Here is an 18,203-nt window from a genome sequence, read left to right as displayed (position 1 = left end):
GCACTTTTACCTTTTAAAAGAAGAATATGTCTGTGTACAATGTGTACAATATACCTGTGTACCCTCTCTTCCTTCTGTCTCCTCTCTTCCTTCTGTCTTTTCGGCTGTCTCCTTGGACTCAGCTGTCTCCTTCTTTAATTTCTCCTTATCTTCAACTCTTGATAATCTTGCTCCATCTACAACTCGGATAGTTCGCCCTTCTCAACCCCAACCGTGGCTCACCTCCTTCATCCGCTACCTTCGCTCTTGTTCCCGGGCTGCTGAACGCCTTTGGCGTAGGACCAGGGACTGGGCGGACTTTGTCCATTACAAATTTGTTCTCTCCTCTTTCTCTTCTGCTATTTCATTGGCCAAACAGCAGTATTACTCAATGTTGATCCAGTCAAATGCTAAGCTCTTTGCGTCCTTCAGTTCTCTTCTGAAGCCTAATCCACCATCTCTCCCCGCCTCTCTGTCTGCCAATGACTTTGCTTCTTTCTTCAATGCTAAAATCCAAACTATTCGCTCCGATCTGGCCAGCTCTGCTCCTCTTCCAGCTCCTGTTCCTCACCTGTCAGTTCCTCCTGCAAACTTCTCTGCATTTCCTTCGGTCTCAGCTGATGAACTGTCTACAATACTGCGCTCTTCGAAGCCTTCCACTTGCTCTCGTGATCCGATTCCTTCTCTCGTCTTTATTAATCTTATCCCTGCTATCCTCCCTTCCTTGCTTCATATTATTAATTTTTCATTGTCCTCTGGTTCATTTCCTTCTGCTTTTAAACATGCTACAGTCTCTCCTATTCTCAAGAAACCTACTCTTGATAGGCTATCTCTGTCTAACTACCGACCTGTCTCTTTGTTGCCTTTTGTTTCAAAGATCCTGGAACGTGTGGTCTACTCTCGTTATCTTGATTTTCTTTCTAGTAACTCTGCTCTGGATCCTTTTCAATCTGGATTCCATCCTTTGCATTCCACTGAAACAGCCCTTACTAAGATTACCAATGATCTTCTTATTGCCAAGTCTAAAGGCCTTTATTCCGTTCTTATTCTCCTTGATCTAACTGCAGCCTTTGACACGGTTGATCACGATCTTCTTTTAGATTCCCTTCATGACCTTGGATTTTGTGGCTCTGTCTATAACTGGTTTGCCTCCTATCTAGCGGGTCGCTCTTTCAGCGTGTTGGCTAATGGCAGCTCGTCTTCCTCTTTTCCCCTTTCTGTAGGGGTTCCGCAAGGCTCGGTGCTTGGTCTGTTGTTGTTTTCTTTATACATGTTGCCCTTGGGTAAGCTTATTCAATCTCATGGCCTCCAATATCATCTGTATGCCGATGATACACAATTATATCTTTCATCTCCGGATCTTTCTCCAGATGTTCACGATCGTATCTCGGCATGTCTTTCAGATATCTCAGCTTGGTTGCTTCATCATCGTTTGAAACTTAATATGGCAAAGACTGAATTGCTTGTTTTTCCTCCTAAACCTTCTCCTCAACTCTCATTCTCTCTTACTGTCAATGATGTCACGCTTACTCCAGTCAAGGAAGCTCGTAGTCTTGGCTTTATATTTGATTCCTCGCTCTCCTTTATTCCTCATATTGTTGCAGTAGCTAAATCCTGTCGTTTTTTCCTGTATAATATTGCCAGGATTCGATCATTTTTATCTGTCTCTTCTGCCAAGACTCTTGTTCATGCATTGGTTATTTCTCGGTTGGACTACTGCAACCTTCTTCTCACTGGCCTTCCTTCTTCTCACATCAGTTTGTTGGTTTCTGTTCACCACTCTGCTGCTAAGATCATCTTCTTGGCTCGCCGCTCTGACCATGTTACTCCACTTCTGAAATCTCTTCATTGGCTTCCAATTAACTTCAGAATCCAATATAAACTTCTCCTGTTGACCTACAAAGCTTTTCACTGTCTAGCTCCTTCTTATCTTTCCTCTCTCATCTCACACTATTGCCCCTCTCTCATCTCACACTATTGCCCCGCTCGTGCTCTTCGCTCCTCTGATGCCATGTTTCTCACCTGCCCAAGGGTCTCTACTTCCCTTGCTCGGCTTCGTCCATTTTCTTCGGCTGTCCCTTACGCCTGGAACGCTCTTCCAGAACATTTGAGAACTACAAGTTCAATCGCAGCTTTTAAAGCTCAGCTAAATCTTTTCTTTTTCCTAAAGCTTTTAAAACTTGATTTTGTTCTGACTTTTATACTGCCTGTTTGGTGCATTCTCTTCCCCTCCTTATTGTTTCATTATGATTTTATTAGAATGTAATCCTATGCGGCAGGGTCTTGCTATTTATTGTTTTACTCTGTACAGCACCATGTACATTGATGGTGCTATATAAATAAATAAATAAATAAATAAATAAATAAATAAATAATGCCTGTTACTGATGCTGGATTCTGATAAGTGAAGTGATGCAGAAGTCCTAAGTTGATGAACCATTGTGTTAGGATAGGAACAGAGTAGGCTGCTTTATCCCAAGTGCAACTACCTAAGTATTTTCTGTACCATCCTCTCACAAAAGGATGGTACAGAAAACATGTACCAAAAGGATGGTACAAAACATGTGGTGCCTTCCACATGTTTTGGACTACAGCCCCCAGGATTCCTGACCATTGGCCATGCTGGCTGATGGGAGCTGAAGTCCAAAATATCTGGAGGACACCAGTTTGGGGAAGGAAAGTCTACACCAAGGGTGGGCAACTTTGGGTGGTCTGGGAGTCATTTAGCTTGCACAGCACATGCTCCAGCACTGAGCTATGACCATTTCCTGTAGAGACCATAAGGTGCAGTAAGATTCACAGTGGATCTCCAAAGCATGGTGATCTCCATGGCCAGTGTGCTTTTCATAAACCAGGATATTGTACCATGCTGATGCCATTGTGTTTATAAAATAATGGGGCCCTCACTCAAATGACACGGTTCCATATTAATCCCATTGTGCAATCTAGAAAACTGATTGTATGATGCAAAATATTGGGTCGTTCGAATGCACCCTAACTTATCCTCCTCTTCCTTCTCCTTCTCTATTTTGAGAATGATATCCAGTTCAAGTTATAACATGTATAATCTCAGTTTCAGTATGTTGATGTTGTTTCATACTATTTCCCCTCTTTTCATTTCAAGTCCTTTGAATCCCATTTTCTTGGTTGACAAACAAATATTATTTATATCTAAACCTTTTAAAAGAAAAAAAATGCTATTAATATTTTGTGCATGGCTTCATGTTGAGGTTAATTATCTCTCAGTACAGTATGAAACATTGCTAACAGAAACATGAATTTGATCAGCGCTTTTCTGGTGAAATGCGAGATCGCTAACAGATTGTGTTCTCCGAAAGCAAGTACAATAATATTTCTCAGCTGATCTGGTTAGTGTTATTTACATGTTTTAGAGATGGCTTTCTTTCAAGCGCAGGATGGAAGATAGAAAGAATGCCTTTTATTATAAACATTTCACCATCATTTCGAAGGGATCTGTGCAACTCATATTTTTTCAATGGGGGGCCAATGTCACAATTAGTTTTACCAGTCATTATATGGTTCAAACAAAACAAGTTGATTATTTGCTAGCAACAATGATGTCAGAGACAGCAGCAGCAGCAGCAGCAGCAACAGAAAGAAAGACAAAGGAGGCAAACTAAAAATTGATGTGCAAGAAGACCCTTTTGTTTGCTACAGTAGCCACTTGAGAATTGTCCAGAAACAGGACAAAAGGGCACCAATTTGCATTAAATTTGCAGATTTATATATAAAGATGCAAATTTAGAAATTATTATTATTTCAATAAATATAGTACATCTCACTATAGTGTGGAGACTTTGATCACATGACCTATGTGCCTTGCTCAATCTGCTGTCCAGGTGCTGTTGATGGGTAACTTCAAGGCCCAGTTCTTCTTTCTGATGGCTTTTTTTTAATCTTTTGACCAGACTTGGACTGGACAGCACATCGAAGAAGATGTATTCAAAAGAAAGGACTGTCCTCTGGCAGTCCTCCAAATAGACAACTATCTTCTCTCAAACAGGAAATCCAAAATGGCCAAACGGATGTCTATGGGAAAGCCACAAGCAGAACATGAGTGGAATAGCAGCCCTCCAATCTGCTTGGGTTCCCCATAGCCAAGCTAGAAGTGCCATCTCCTATTACTCTTATCAGTGGGTCCCGTCCCCCCATTGATTCCTGTGAGTGGCTTGTTTTGGTGGCTCCTCTTCCTTGTATATATGATTCTCTCCCTGGCACTTCTCTCACACAGGCGGCAATATGAAATTGTCATTGGCAGAGCCTGTAGGAAATCTGCTTCCCCCAGTAGGACTTGAATACTTTCCCTAGGGAGCCCATCTCTCTCTCTCTCTCTCTCTCTCTCTCTCTCTCTCTCTCTCTCTCTCTCTCTCTCTCTCTCCATATATGAGCTAAGGAGCTGGTAGGGGTAGTCTGATGAGAATGCTAGTCTTTCCTTTCTTGTGTGGCCTGTGCCCAAAGAGTGGTTGCTCACAGGGGATTCAACACTCAATTTGTAGGGACTGGTAGATGAAGGGAATTGGCACCAGTAGGAGGGTGGAAGAAAGAGAGACGAGCTCTGGTGCCGTGTATAGATAAACAAAGAACTTTTTATTTTTGTAATGATGTGAAAATGTTCGACGTTTCGGATTCAGAGGAATCCTTCCTCAGGACAAAACAATTATTTAATATAAAACCACATGCTCATGATGTGGTGTGCTGAGAAGGGCATAGTGATGTCAGTGTCTGCTGAGTTGTGCTGTTTGGGGCGACATCATAGGGTCATTCTGCCCAAGCCTTGCTTTGATTTGTTCCTTCCATGCTTGAGGGCAACATCAGCTTGCAACATTGTGATTGGTGTATGGAGGCAGCATTGCCAAGGAAGCTGTAGGAGATCTTCTTTATGTTGTTATGCTATCTGTTCTTTAATTCACTATTTTTCGGTTAGCTTTTCTGCTGGGATCCCAAATACATTACATGAAGTTAACAGCTACAGGAGTACAGGGACCATTAAATTGTACTGTTAGATATATAGCCCACTCTATCCCCAGAATTCAATACAGGTAACAATTCCGAAAGCTTTAAAATCTCATTGAGCTTTTCTGTACTTTTATTGTGTGCTGCTGATTGCTCACTCATGAAAGTTTGCAGGTCCTTTATATGATGGTCATCCTCCTCCAGGGCCTCTCCTGCACTTTGCAACCATTATCGTGAGGTTCCCCCCCCCAAAGATGAAAGTCTGCTATTACTTAGAAAATGCATCATAAAGCCCCATCTAATTGCGCAATTCCAATATACCACAACCCCATCTAGTGATTGTATAATGAAACATACAAGAAAAGCAGAGAAAGAAACTCCCCTGAAAAAAAACACGTATAAAGGAGCCAATCTTAATCCTGCAAAGAATCCTGAAGCAGAAGCCCTGGTAATGCTATGGGATAAATGCCTCATGAAGAAATGCCTATTGAAACAGAATTCAATCATATTAGACTCTTGAAGGTGATAACATCTGGACTTCTCATAAAATTCTGTGAATCAGGCAGTTCAGTTGCACAATAAAACCCAATTTGGAAGCACCTGCTGAGACTTCATCCTCCAAGGGAAAGGGTTCCCGTAATGTAGGGGAGCCCACTGATTAATCCTCTCTGCATTCCCTTGTGCAAACAAATTGTGAGAAGATGTGTCAAGATGGCAACTCCCCAACTTCTCATGGTGTCAAACCATTCACAAGACAGTTCACCATGCCAGATTCCCAAATTGTTTATATATATATATATATATATATATATATATATATATATATATATGTATGAATGTTTTCCTGTACAATGACAACTGTAAGAAATTCATAAATAGTTGCTTTGGTCTCATAAGTTGTTTTAAATAGAATAGCAGAGTTGGAAGGGGCCTACAAGGCCATCGAGTCCAACCCCCGGCTCATAGATAGTGTCTGTATGTAATTTGTTTTTATGATTTTTATGGTTTAAAATTTTGTATATCACTTTTTAGTGTGCCCAGAGAGCCTCAGCTATGGGGAGGTATATATAATTAATTAATTAATTAATTAATTAAAATAATAGAAATTTAGCCCTGATCTTTACCATAAAATAAGGAGTCAAACCTATGGACTCTTTTGTAATTAGAATGTTGTTAACCTTCCAAAAACCTCAGTGCAATGTGACATTCTGAAATATGAAAAATATTCGAGTCATCCATTAATTCTCAGCTTACTGGTAAACTTATCCTAAACTCCAGCCACACTTAGTAATTTGTTTTTTCCCAGAGATTTTATCAAAACTATGATTTCCTCCTGATTCTTCCTCTACAAACTTAATCTCCTAACTTCAGCATCTGCAAACTCAGAGGGAATGGTATTTTGGCATTATCTAAAAGCCATCTGACATGAACTGACAAGTTCCCAAGATGTCTGTTTTTCAGTAAGGGAGCTGACGATCTACAGCAAATTTTCTACTGGACCAGTTATGAAGCTTGGGTGTGAATAATAGACATTGCTGTCTGCCACTGTCTTAAAAGACTCTTGCTTTCCTAAATGGAAGTCTGAAGCCTCCTTGCCTTTGGTCATACGTGGCATTGTTTGATGAATCTTATCTTGTTGTCTTTCATTTGCTAAAGATAAAGTGACCAATCCAAAATCAAGGCATATTGTAGCAATGTGGTCTAGATCACATAATGCTCAGATTTTCATCTTTTTGCATATGCTTTTTAAAAAGGGGGTTGTGCTGAGGTTTCTACAGATAGCTACCGTTTCAGCAATGAAGCCTGTATACTTCATGGAGGACTTTCTTTGGGTAATTAAATGGGCCAGGATGAATTTTGTCATGAAGCATTACAAAAAGATATTTCGGCCCCTTCTACACCTAAGGGTTATCCCAGGAAAAAGGAGGGATTGTCCCTGCCTGCTCCTGGGATCCCCTGTGTGGCATTTGGATGCACAGGAACGATCCCGGGATGATTCCAGGATATAGGGCTGGTGTAGACATGCCCTTGGAATGCATCCTAAGCTAAAGAACAGGTTTGATAGCAACTTCGTCTACTCAGACATTCACAATGAACATATATTCCATTATAGTATCCATTTCCATCGAATGTAAACAAAATTATATTTGTTGCATAATAATAGCAGCAGCAATCATTACCAATCTTAATGCAGCACAAGCTGAGCATATATTTTGACCAATGCATTTAAAATATTGTTGTACAAGGCAGCTTGGAGAAAATTAATATTGGGGGTTCTAGTGTGATTCTCATGGACTCCTAATTTCTCTAGACCAGTCCTCCCCAACCTGGTGGAATCAAGATGTGCTGGACTACAATTCCCATTATCCTCAGACATCATGGCCATTACCCTGATGGGGCACAAACTCTTGAGTAACCCATCCTAGGATAAGCACTATGTAAAGAAACGAGGCTGTTATGCTTTAACCGGCACAGAACAAATCCACTCAAATGGGTGGCAGGCCTACACTGCACACTTGTTGCTGTTGTTTTTTAAAAATTGAAATAATATGCATGTTGGGGGAAAGGTTCACAGAAACCAAATATCAAAGAGTACTTATCAATGGAACCTTCTCAAACTGGGAGAGAGGTAACGAGTGGGGTACCGCAGGGCTCAGTCCTGGGCCCAGTGCTCTTCAACATTTTTATTAATGATTTGGACGAGGAGGTGCAGGGAACGCTGATCAAATTTGCAGATGACACAAAATTGGGTGGGATAGCTAATACCCTGGAAGACAGAAACAAACTTCAAAGTGATCTTGATAGGCTGGAGTGCTGGGCTGAAAACAACAGGATGAAATTTAATAGGGATAAATGCCAAGTTCTACATTTAGGAAATAGAAACCAAAGGCACAGTTACAAGATGGGGGATACTTGGCTCAGCAATACTACAAACGAGAAGGATCTCAGGGATCTGGAAACAAAGCCCTGTGAAGAGAGACTGAAAGAACTGGGCATGTTTAGCTTGGAGAAGAGAAGATTGAGAGGAGACATGATAGCACTCTTCAAATACTTAAAAGGTTGTCACACAGAGGAGGGCCAGGATCTCTTCTCGATCCTCCCAGAGTGCAGGACACGGAATAACGGGCTCAAGTTAAAGGAAGCCAGATTCCAGCTGGACATCAGGAAAAACTTCCTGACTATTAGAGCAGTGCGACAATGGAATCAGTTACCTGGGGAGGTTGTGGGCTCTCCCACACTGGAGACCTTCAAGAGGCAGCTGGACAAGCATCTGTCGGGGATGCTTTAGGGTGGATTCCTGCACTGAGCAGGGGGTTGGACTCGATGGCCTTGTAGGCCCCTTCCAACTCTGCTATTCTATGATTCTATGATTCTATGATCTTATCAGGAATATCTGCTGTCCCTTCTGCTTGCAGGGTGCAAGATCAAGACTCAATGCTGATAAATACAACAACAACAACAAAAGCCATTAAAATATCTATCCTCCATAACTGGATCATGAAGAAAGTTGCTGAGTTGGTACGCTGGTGTGCATTAGTAAGACCTGTCTAGATTATGTCAATGAGTTTCCAGCAGGCATATCCAGTGGAATTTTAAGATGTTTTTAAAATGTTTTTAGGATTTTTTTTAGGATGTTCTTAACAATGTATATTATGTTTTAATTGAGTATTATGTATTTTATCGTTTGTTGTTGTTCCCTACCTCAATCAAAATGGAGAGGTGGGCAAGAAATAAATTTAGTAGTAGTAGCAGTAGTAGTAGTATTCTGGCCCAGCTGACTCTGCAGGATAAAGATAGTGTAAAAGGTATACGCACATGCACAGAGCTTTCACATTGGCTACAGTGTGGGTAGCAGCAATAAAAGAACATAACCAGCTACTAAAATGCACTTTTAAATGTAATGAAGAATGTTTTCCAAATTGAAAATATTACAACTACAAAGAAAATATTTAACTATGTTCTCTCTCTCTCTCTCTCACTCACTCTCTCTTTCACACACACACACACACACACACACACTGACCTCTGAAAAATCAAGAATACTTAAAATCCCTCAAAATAAGGTTTAAAGGGGAAACGTGGTACCATATTTTCTGTGCAACCTGGTGGAACAAAATGAGAATAAATGCAAGTTAGCACAGCAAGCCACGCTCCCAAACCATTGAAACAGGTCATATTATCAGCAGATGTTTCCTCCCAGCTTCTGGAAGTGTTTGTGCCTGTCTGTCATTTCTAAACTCTGATACTGTTTGGAAACAAAATGATCTAAACTAAATTCCCAAGGCAGCTGACCTTGTTCATGGTTACTAAGGATCAAACATACATATGAAATAATGAACTAAAAAAAATAGTGGTGAATGCTACCATTCTTTTGGTACCAAATTTTCTTATCACATATAAACTTCCCATTAAAAATCATTTCCCAGTATCTTTTTTAAAACAAGTTGTTTCTGTACCCAAATCTTGCTACTGTTATGTAAGGTATTGAACATTGAAGGACTCCAAAGCATCCCAGTACTCCAGTTAGCATGGGTGGATGTAAACATGGCAAGGTCAGAATTGAAAAAGTAACATCATTGGTCCTTTTTACACCTAAGGATTATCCCAGGCAAATGGAGGGATCGTCCCTGCCTGCTCCCGGGATCTCCTGTGGGCTCATCTACACCAAGCAGGATATTCCACTATGAAAGCGGAATGAAAGTGGTATATAAAAGGCAGGAGCCACACTACTGCTTTATAGCAGTATTGAAGTGCACTGACAATTGTTGGGGGCCATTGTCACATACCATAGTGTTATATCCTGCTTGGTGTAGATGTGTCATGGGCCCCGACAGTTGTCAGTGCACTTCAGTACCACTATAAAGCAGCAGTGTAGATCTTGCAGTGCACTTCAATACCACTATAAAGCAGTAGTGTGGCTTCTGCCTTTTTTATATACCTCTTTCATATTGGAATGTCCTGCTTGGTGTAGATGAGCTCTGTATGTCATTTGGATGCACAGGGATTATCCCGGGACAATCCCAGGAAAAAAGGCTGGTGTAGTAAGGCCCTTGCTTAAATATAGCAGCATCCACACCCACACACCCATCCACATCCACTGTGAAAGGGCCATGACTTGAAGAAGGAAGAACGTTTCTTTTCTGTACTTCGTACCCACTCTCCACCAAGATCCTGAAGGAACAGAATGTGAGTGATGCAATACTTCCCCACACCACAGTTCCTGTAAACTCTTCTCTGCCATCACAGATATTTGGAGATTAGGCCCATAGGACATAAATCTGCATAAAATGTGCATATGCTAATGAATACCTAATATATACAAATTTATAAATACTTTCTAGGGTTTATTTAGATTTCACAGAAGGCAAAACCAGGCTTTTAATTTCTCATCGAAATCACTTCAAATAATATAAATTCTTCAATTAATTTGCACCCTACCCCAGATTATCCCAAATCAGTAGTTCCTCTTTAATTATAATTAATTTGCAATCTCTCTATGCCCACCCCAACCCAACACTAGGGTGACCATATGGAAAGGAGGACATGGCTCCTGTATCTTTGACAGTTGAATAGAAACGGGGATTTCAGCAGGTGTCATTTGTATACATGCAGTGCCTGGTGAAATTCCCTCATCACAACGGTTAAAGCTGCTATGAAAAGGAGGACTGAGCTCCTGCAGCTTTAACTGTTGTGATGAAGGCCATAGCTAGACCTAAGGTTTATCCCGGGATTGTCCCGGGGTCGCCCCTGCCTTCTCCTGGGATATCCTGTGCGTCATTTACAAGAACAGGGATGACCCCAGGACGATCCCAGGATAAACCTTAGGTCTAGCTAAGGCCCCAGTTGCTGCTTCTGTCAGTATAAAGTATGCTACTTTTATCCTTGCATCATGATAGGGGAAAAATTTCCATTGTAGCAGCAAGCAAAAGAAGCTGTTAAACTGCAGTTAAGCTGCAGTCCTCCTTTTCATAGCAGCTTCAACTGTTGTGATGAAGAGGGAATTTCACCAGGTGCTGCATGTATACAAATGACATCAGCTGAAATTCCCTTTTCAGTACAACAGTTAAAGATGCAGGAGCCCTGTCCTCCTTTTCATATGGTCATCCTACCTTGGAGAAAATTTGCCCCCACCTTATAAAGTCAAGACGAAAAGCTTCATTTTGCACCAATGCAAGTTTAATTGTCATGCAGGAAAGGCTTGTGTGGGGTGGGGTGGGGTGGGGTGGGGTGTTCTGTATTGGGTGTGTGTGTGTGGAGTTAACACTTCCCTCCCTAGCTGCAATCCCCACTGAAATCAACCTCTGCATGGGCATTAAGAAAGAAACCTATTGGCATCAATAAGGCTCTGGGGAATAGATCTGGGGCCCTGGGAAATAAATTCAGGGTCAGGACCCCATAGGCCCAGGCCTTCCAACACCTCTGTCTGCCAGCCAGTGACAAGAGAAATACTTATGGGGTTGAATGCCTGTGGCATTCAAGGGTGGCAAGCCAGAGCAAGCTTGTGTTCTCTGAAGCATCATGGGACAAAACTACAAGTTTATAACTTAATTGATTTAAAAAACAAAACAGAGAACACCTGCTACACATGTAATTATTTTATTGTGGGAGCTTTAACATACCTGGATGAGTTGGAAATGGGGGAGAGGCCAAGAGAGATTGTGCTCAGGGAGATAAGCAAGGATTCAGAAAGAACCTCTGACAGATTGTGGGAACCTCCTGCACCTTCTTACAGGAGGAGAATGGGGAAATGGGGTGGTAGTGGTGTTCTTTTCTGTAGAAGAAGGAACTGGAGAGAGGAGGCAAGGGTGGCTCCATAGGCCATTTACTGGGAACTAGAAAGCCCCCCTGTTTCTTTCATAGCCAGATTGGGCACCTGGACACTGTTAGTGCTAAATTAATGATGAATCTAAACATGAGTAATTGTTCATATCAAAGGTAAAGCATAGGCTTAAATATGACGGGCAGTTTATCCAATCCATGTTTAGATCTAAACATGCATAGGATTGTGCCCTTAAAAGATGTATCGGTAATGGGACTTCGCTAGGAATGAATCAGGTTATTTTAAATCATGGTGTTAAATCCTGGATGGGTATGTTTTCATCCTCCCATTAATTTAATGGATGTAGTTTTCCTAGTAGTACAGTGGGTTGTGGTCAAAACTAGTCAATCTAATATTTTGTGGTATGTAAAAAGGAAGCATTGGCGAGGATATATGCATTAAATGTGGCCAAGGTTATTGCTAATACGATGATCTCCGTTTTGCCCATTTATATGAATCATTTCTATTTCCAAATGGTAGAGAACCTTGATATCAATTCTGGTCTGTCAGCAAAAGCAATAATATACTGCTTAAGAATAGAGATGAGAGAAAGAGTCAGTCAGTCAGAAAGACAGAAATCCTTTGTATGCAATCTAATAATGACACATTTTCTGCCAGTACAGGATATGAAATTCCTGTGAAATACTGAAAGCTTTATGCATGATAAAGAAATAATAATGTTAAATATGGAGTTCAATAACATGCTTTATGCAAAAGAATCCTTTCGTAGTAGATGGAACAAAAGATACTCTTAATTTATGCTTTGAAGCTAGGTGGGGAAACATTAGAGGCTGAAGAAAGAGAGGTTATCTAGTCCCACACACCACAATGAGATGTACAATTCTAGGTTGACTCCTACCTCAAGGGTGGCCTTGTCTCCTATTTTATCGTGCCCCGTCTTTTATTTGAAAAGCACTATTTTTATTAATTATTAATGTTGATATATCGCCTTATTTGCTAGAAATCTGTTTGAGTTACCCAAATGAAGAACCAGGGAGCAGCAGGCGATGCAGGCTGTGGCAAACATGTGCAGCATCAGCACCTGGGCTTGCTGGGACCCACCAGGGCTGATGCTGTTCTCTACAGCATCCTTTCTTATTTTAAAACATTTTAGAGTTAGGGAGGAGCTGATTGGGCATGTTCATGGTTACAGATACTCATTATATTATTTTTACTTTAAAAATATATTATCCCTTTGTACACCAAAATGGTACTTATTCTCAAGTAAATGTAGTTAGGATAAGACCAGCAGAAGCAAACTCCATTTTATTCCTGTAGTCATGATAGTCTCCAGCAAAGGAGATCGTTACCTTGTTGTGGTGCTGGAGCTTGAGCACCTCAAGGATGCCATGAGCTAAACCATGAAGGGACACCCAAGACGGGAAGGTCATGGTAGAGAGGTCAGACTAAATACGATCCCTGGGGAAGGTAATGGCAACCCACCCCAGTATTCTTGCCGTGAAAACTAAATGGATCAGTACAACCAGAGATATGTCAGTATACCATCAGAAGATGGGACCCCCAGGTCGGAAGATGGTCAAAATGCTACTGGGGAAGAACAGAGATAAGTTCAACTAGCCCCAGATGTGATGACGCAGCTAGCTCAAAGCCGAAAGGACGGCTAGCGGCCGACGGCACTGGTGGTGAACGACAAATCCAATGTTCTAAAGATCAACACACCATAGGAACCTGGAATGTAAGATCTATGAGCCAGGGCAAATTGGATGTGGTTATTGGTGAGATGTCAAGATTAAATATAGATATATTGGGTGTCAGTGAACTGAAATGGACTGGAATGGGCCACTTCACATCAGAACACCACCAGATCTACTACAGAAGAAATGCCTTCATAATTAATAATAAAGTGGCTAAAGCAGTGCTTGGATACAATCCAAAAAATGATAGAATGATCTCAATTTGAATTCAGGGTAAGCCATTTAACATCACAGTGATCCAAATATATGCCCAAACCACAGATGCTGAAGAAGCAGATCAGTTCTATGAGGATCTGCAGCACCTACTGGATAATACACCAAAAAGAGATGTTATTTTCGTTACAGGAGACTGGAAAGCTAAGGTGGGCAGTCAAATGACATCTGGAATTACAGGTAAGCATGGTCTAGGAGAACAAAATGAAGCGGGACAAAGGCTGATAGAATTTTGCCAGGACAACTCACTGTGCATAACAAACACTCTCTTCCAACAACCTAAAAGACAGCTTTATACATGGACTTCACCAGATGGCCGACACCAAAATCAGATTGACTACATCCTTTGCAGCCAAAGGTGGCGGACATCTATACAGGCGGTAAAAACAAGACCTGGAGCTGACTGTAGTTCAGATCACGAACTTCTTATTGCACAATTTAGAATCAAACTAAAAAGAATAGGGAAGCCCCACAGATCAGTTAGATATGAGCTCACTAATATTCCTGATGAATATGCAGTGGAAGTGAAGAATAGATTTAAGGGACTAGATTTAGTAGATAGGGTCCCGGAAGAACTACGGACAGAAGTTCGCAACATTGTCCAAGAGGTGGCAACAAAAAACGTCCCAAAGAAAAAGAAAACCAAGAAGGTAAGATGGCTGTCTGCTGACACATTGGAAGTAGCCCAAGAAAGAAGGAAAGCAAAAGGCAATAGTGATAGGGGGAGATATGCCCAATTAAATGCAAAATTCCAGAGGTTAGCCAGAAAAGATAAGGAATTATTTTTAAACAAGCAATGCGCGGAAGTGGAAGAAGACAACAGAATACGAAGGACAAGAGACCTCTTCCAGAAAATTAGAAACATCGGAGGTAAATTCCAGGCAAAAATGGGTATGATCAAAAACAAAGATGGCAAGGACCTAACAGAAACAGAAGAGATCAAGAAAAGGTGACAAGAATATACGGAAGATCTGTATAGGAAGGATAATAATATTGGGGATAGGTCAGATGGTGTGGTCCGTGAGTTACAGTGAGACATCCTGAAGAGTGAGGTTGAATGGGCCTTAAGAAGCATTGCTAATAACAAGGCAGCAGGAGACGACAGTATCCCAGCTGAACTGTTTAAAATATTGCAAGATGATGCTGTCAAGGTGATGCATGCCATATGCCAGCAAATTTGGAAAACACAAGAATGGCCATCAGACTGGAAAAAATCAACTTATATCCCCATACCAAAAAAGGGAAACACTAAAGAATGTTCCAACTATCGTACAGTGGCACTTATTTCACATGCCAGCAAGGTAATGTTCAAGATCCTGCAAGGTAGACTCCAGCAATTCATGAAGCGAGAATTGCCAGATGTATAAGCTGGGTTTAGAAAAGGCAGAGGAACTAGAGACCAAATTGCCAATATCCGCTGGATAATGGAGAAAGCCAGGGAGCTCCAGAAAAAATCTATTTCTGTTTTATTGATTATTCTAAAGCCTTTGACTGTGTGGATCACAACAAACTGTGGCAAGTTCTTGGTGGCATGGGGATACCAAGTCATCTTGTCTGCCTCCTGAGGAATCTGTATAATGAACAAGTAGCAATGGTAAGAACAGACCACGGAACAACGGACTGGTTTAAGATTGGGAAAGGAGTATGGCAGGGTTGTATACTCTCACCTTACCTATTCAACTTGTATGCAGAACACATCATGCAACGTGCTGGGCTTGACGAATCCAAGGCTGGAGTTAAAATCGCAGGAAGAAACATTAACTATCTCAGATATGCAGATGACACCACTTTGATGGCTGAAAGCGAGAAGGAGCTGAGGAGCCTTATGACAAAGGTGAAAGAAGAAAGTGCAAAAGCTGGGTTGCAGTTAAACCTCAAAAAAACCAAGATTATGGCAACCAGCTTGATTGATAACTGGCAAATAGAGGGACAAAACGTGCAGGCAGTGACAGACTTTGTATTTCTGGGCGCAAAGATTACTGCAGAAGCTGACTGCAGCCAGGAAATCAGAAGATGTTTACCTCTTGGGAGGAGAGCAATGACAAATCTTGATAAAATAGTTAAGAGCAGAGACACCACACTGACAACAAAGGTCCGCATAGATAAAGCAATGGTATTCCCCGTAGTAACCTATGGCTGCGAGAGCTGGACCATAAGGAAAGCTGAGCGAAGGAAGATAGATGCTTTTGAACTGTGGTGTTGGAGGAAAATTCTGAGTGTCCCTTGGACTGCAAGAAGATCAAACCAGTCCATACTCCAGGAAATAAAGCCAGACTGCTCACTTGAGGGAATGGTATTAAAGGCAAAACTGAAGTACTTTGGCCACATAATGAGAAGACAGGATACCCTGGAGAAGAGGCTGATGCTAAGGAAAGTGGAAGGCAAAAGGAAGAGGGGCCGACCAAGGGCAAGATGGATGGATGATATTCTGGAGGTGACAGACTTGACCTTGGGGGAGCTAGGGGTGGCGACAGCCGACAGAAAGCTCTGGAGTGGGCTGGTCCATGAACTCATGAAGAGCCGGAAGCGACTGAACAAATAAACAACAACAACAAAGTCATTATAGTGCTATATTCAAGTGTCTTAAAATGCAAAGCTGCAGATGCTCAGAATATTACTTTTTTATCAGGGTTTTGGCGCTAACTTATCAGGGATATAGAAACTGTTGTGAAGCATGGTGTGGCAGGGAGAGAAAGGAAATGTTAGTTGTGAGCTTCACAACTGAAGTAATACACATGGCTAACCAGTGTGGTGTAGTGGCTAGAGAGTCAGACTGGGAGATCCAGGTTCTAGTCCCCACTCGGCTGTGGAATCCCACTGATGACTTTGGGCCAGTCAAAGACTCTCAGCCCAACCCACCTCACAGGGTTGTTGTGAGGATAAAATGGAGAGGAGGATTATGTACGCCACCTTGGGTTCCTTGCAGGAAAAAAGGTGAGATATAAATGCAATAATAAATAAAATAAATAAATCCCCAGGAGCACTAAGCCTAGGATCTAAAATTAGCTAGCTGCACCACTGCTGCTGGTGCATGATTTCTGAAACAATCATCTCACAGATTGGAAGACAGAAAATAAGTTTTTAAATTATTACAAAAACAATAATTGGGTGGGTTTCGTCTCTGTGGGAAAACAGCAAGTTTTGTGCACCTGACAAACAAATTTATCGTTGTTAAGGTTTTGTTGACTGCAGTCCACTTCATCAGATGGACACAGTGTTGTCCTGAGATTTTTTTTAAATAGTTTTTAATTTTAATGTGTAATGGCACCATGCAAGGTTGGCCAGCTTTCTAATCTCCAGTGAGTTCATAGCTGAGCTGAAATTTGAACCGGGATCAACTTATTTGAGAGCTTGTGCTCTTTACCACTATGCTATGCCAGTTCCTGTCCCTCTGTTTTCAAGGCTGCACCATATATAATGATTGTACAGAAAACAAGAACTTGTGACTATCGGATTTACTTCAGAAGTGGAAAACAGGGTAGTTAAACCAAATACACAAAGAAGGCTTCATTTAATAGGTGAGAAGAAATTGCATTAAGAATTGTTAGGTTAATCCAACTAAGTTCTGGATGAGGGTAAAGAGATGCTAATGACTTTAGACATCTATGTGCAGACAGGAAGGAACAGAGCTATTGATAAAATGTTTAAATAGTGTGCCAGTCACATGGAGATCAAAGAAAATTGCCATATAAAAACACATCAAAGAGGCAATTATGGTTATCTCATGTTGATCTGAAGACTTAGATGTGAGATTCCTGCATGTGGAAGTTCCATAAAGTCAAGACAAAAGCAAAAGCTGAATTATGCTTAGATAAAACATAAAACCGCCTTTTAATCTTTTGTGCTGTATGCTTTTGTGCTTTCTTGTATTAAGAATTCTGCTTTATACTTCTTTTTTTTTTTTTTTGCTTTAAACCACATAGATTGCATGTATTGTAACATAAATTTAAATAGAGCAATGAACCATAATCCTGGAGAAACTTAGAGGGAAGAAAGCACCCAAAAAACCGTTATGGCCCCTTAGATGTTCACTGGATCATTGTGGCATGAATCTTCCTGGCAACAAGGAAAACTCATTGTACAATAAAGCAGCTAGAGCGTTTCCAGACAATGGTTTTATTTGCACAAGGAATGTGCAGTCCTTATTCAGCTGTTGTGGGGAATCCAAATATTATTCTCTAAGCTAGTGCTTCCCTTGCAGAGGGGTGGGAATCCAAAGCCTTTCTCCCAGCTGATGATTCCATTACAGGGAAATCACATTTTCCGAATAAGCTTCAACAGTTTTTTGATGAGAAAATGCAATGTGTTCTACAGTTATTACATCCTCTGTTTTTCGTTATTTTTAATTGCTTTTATTAACAAAGTTTCCATGTTAACAAGATTATAAAAGAAAGAATAGCAATGAACAAGAGAGGCTACAGGATTGGAAAAATACCGGAATTATCAATGAAATGAGTGAAAGTACATGTGATTACAATATATTTTCACAGAATATCAATCTA

This window comes from Elgaria multicarinata, chromosome 5, assembly GCF_023053635.1.
Source record: "Elgaria multicarinata webbii isolate HBS135686 ecotype San Diego chromosome 5, rElgMul1.1.pri, whole genome shotgun sequence".
Classification (NCBI taxonomy): Eukaryota; Metazoa; Chordata; class Lepidosauria; order Squamata; family Anguidae; genus Elgaria; species Elgaria multicarinata.
Note: the sequence above shows the minus strand (reverse complement) of the source record.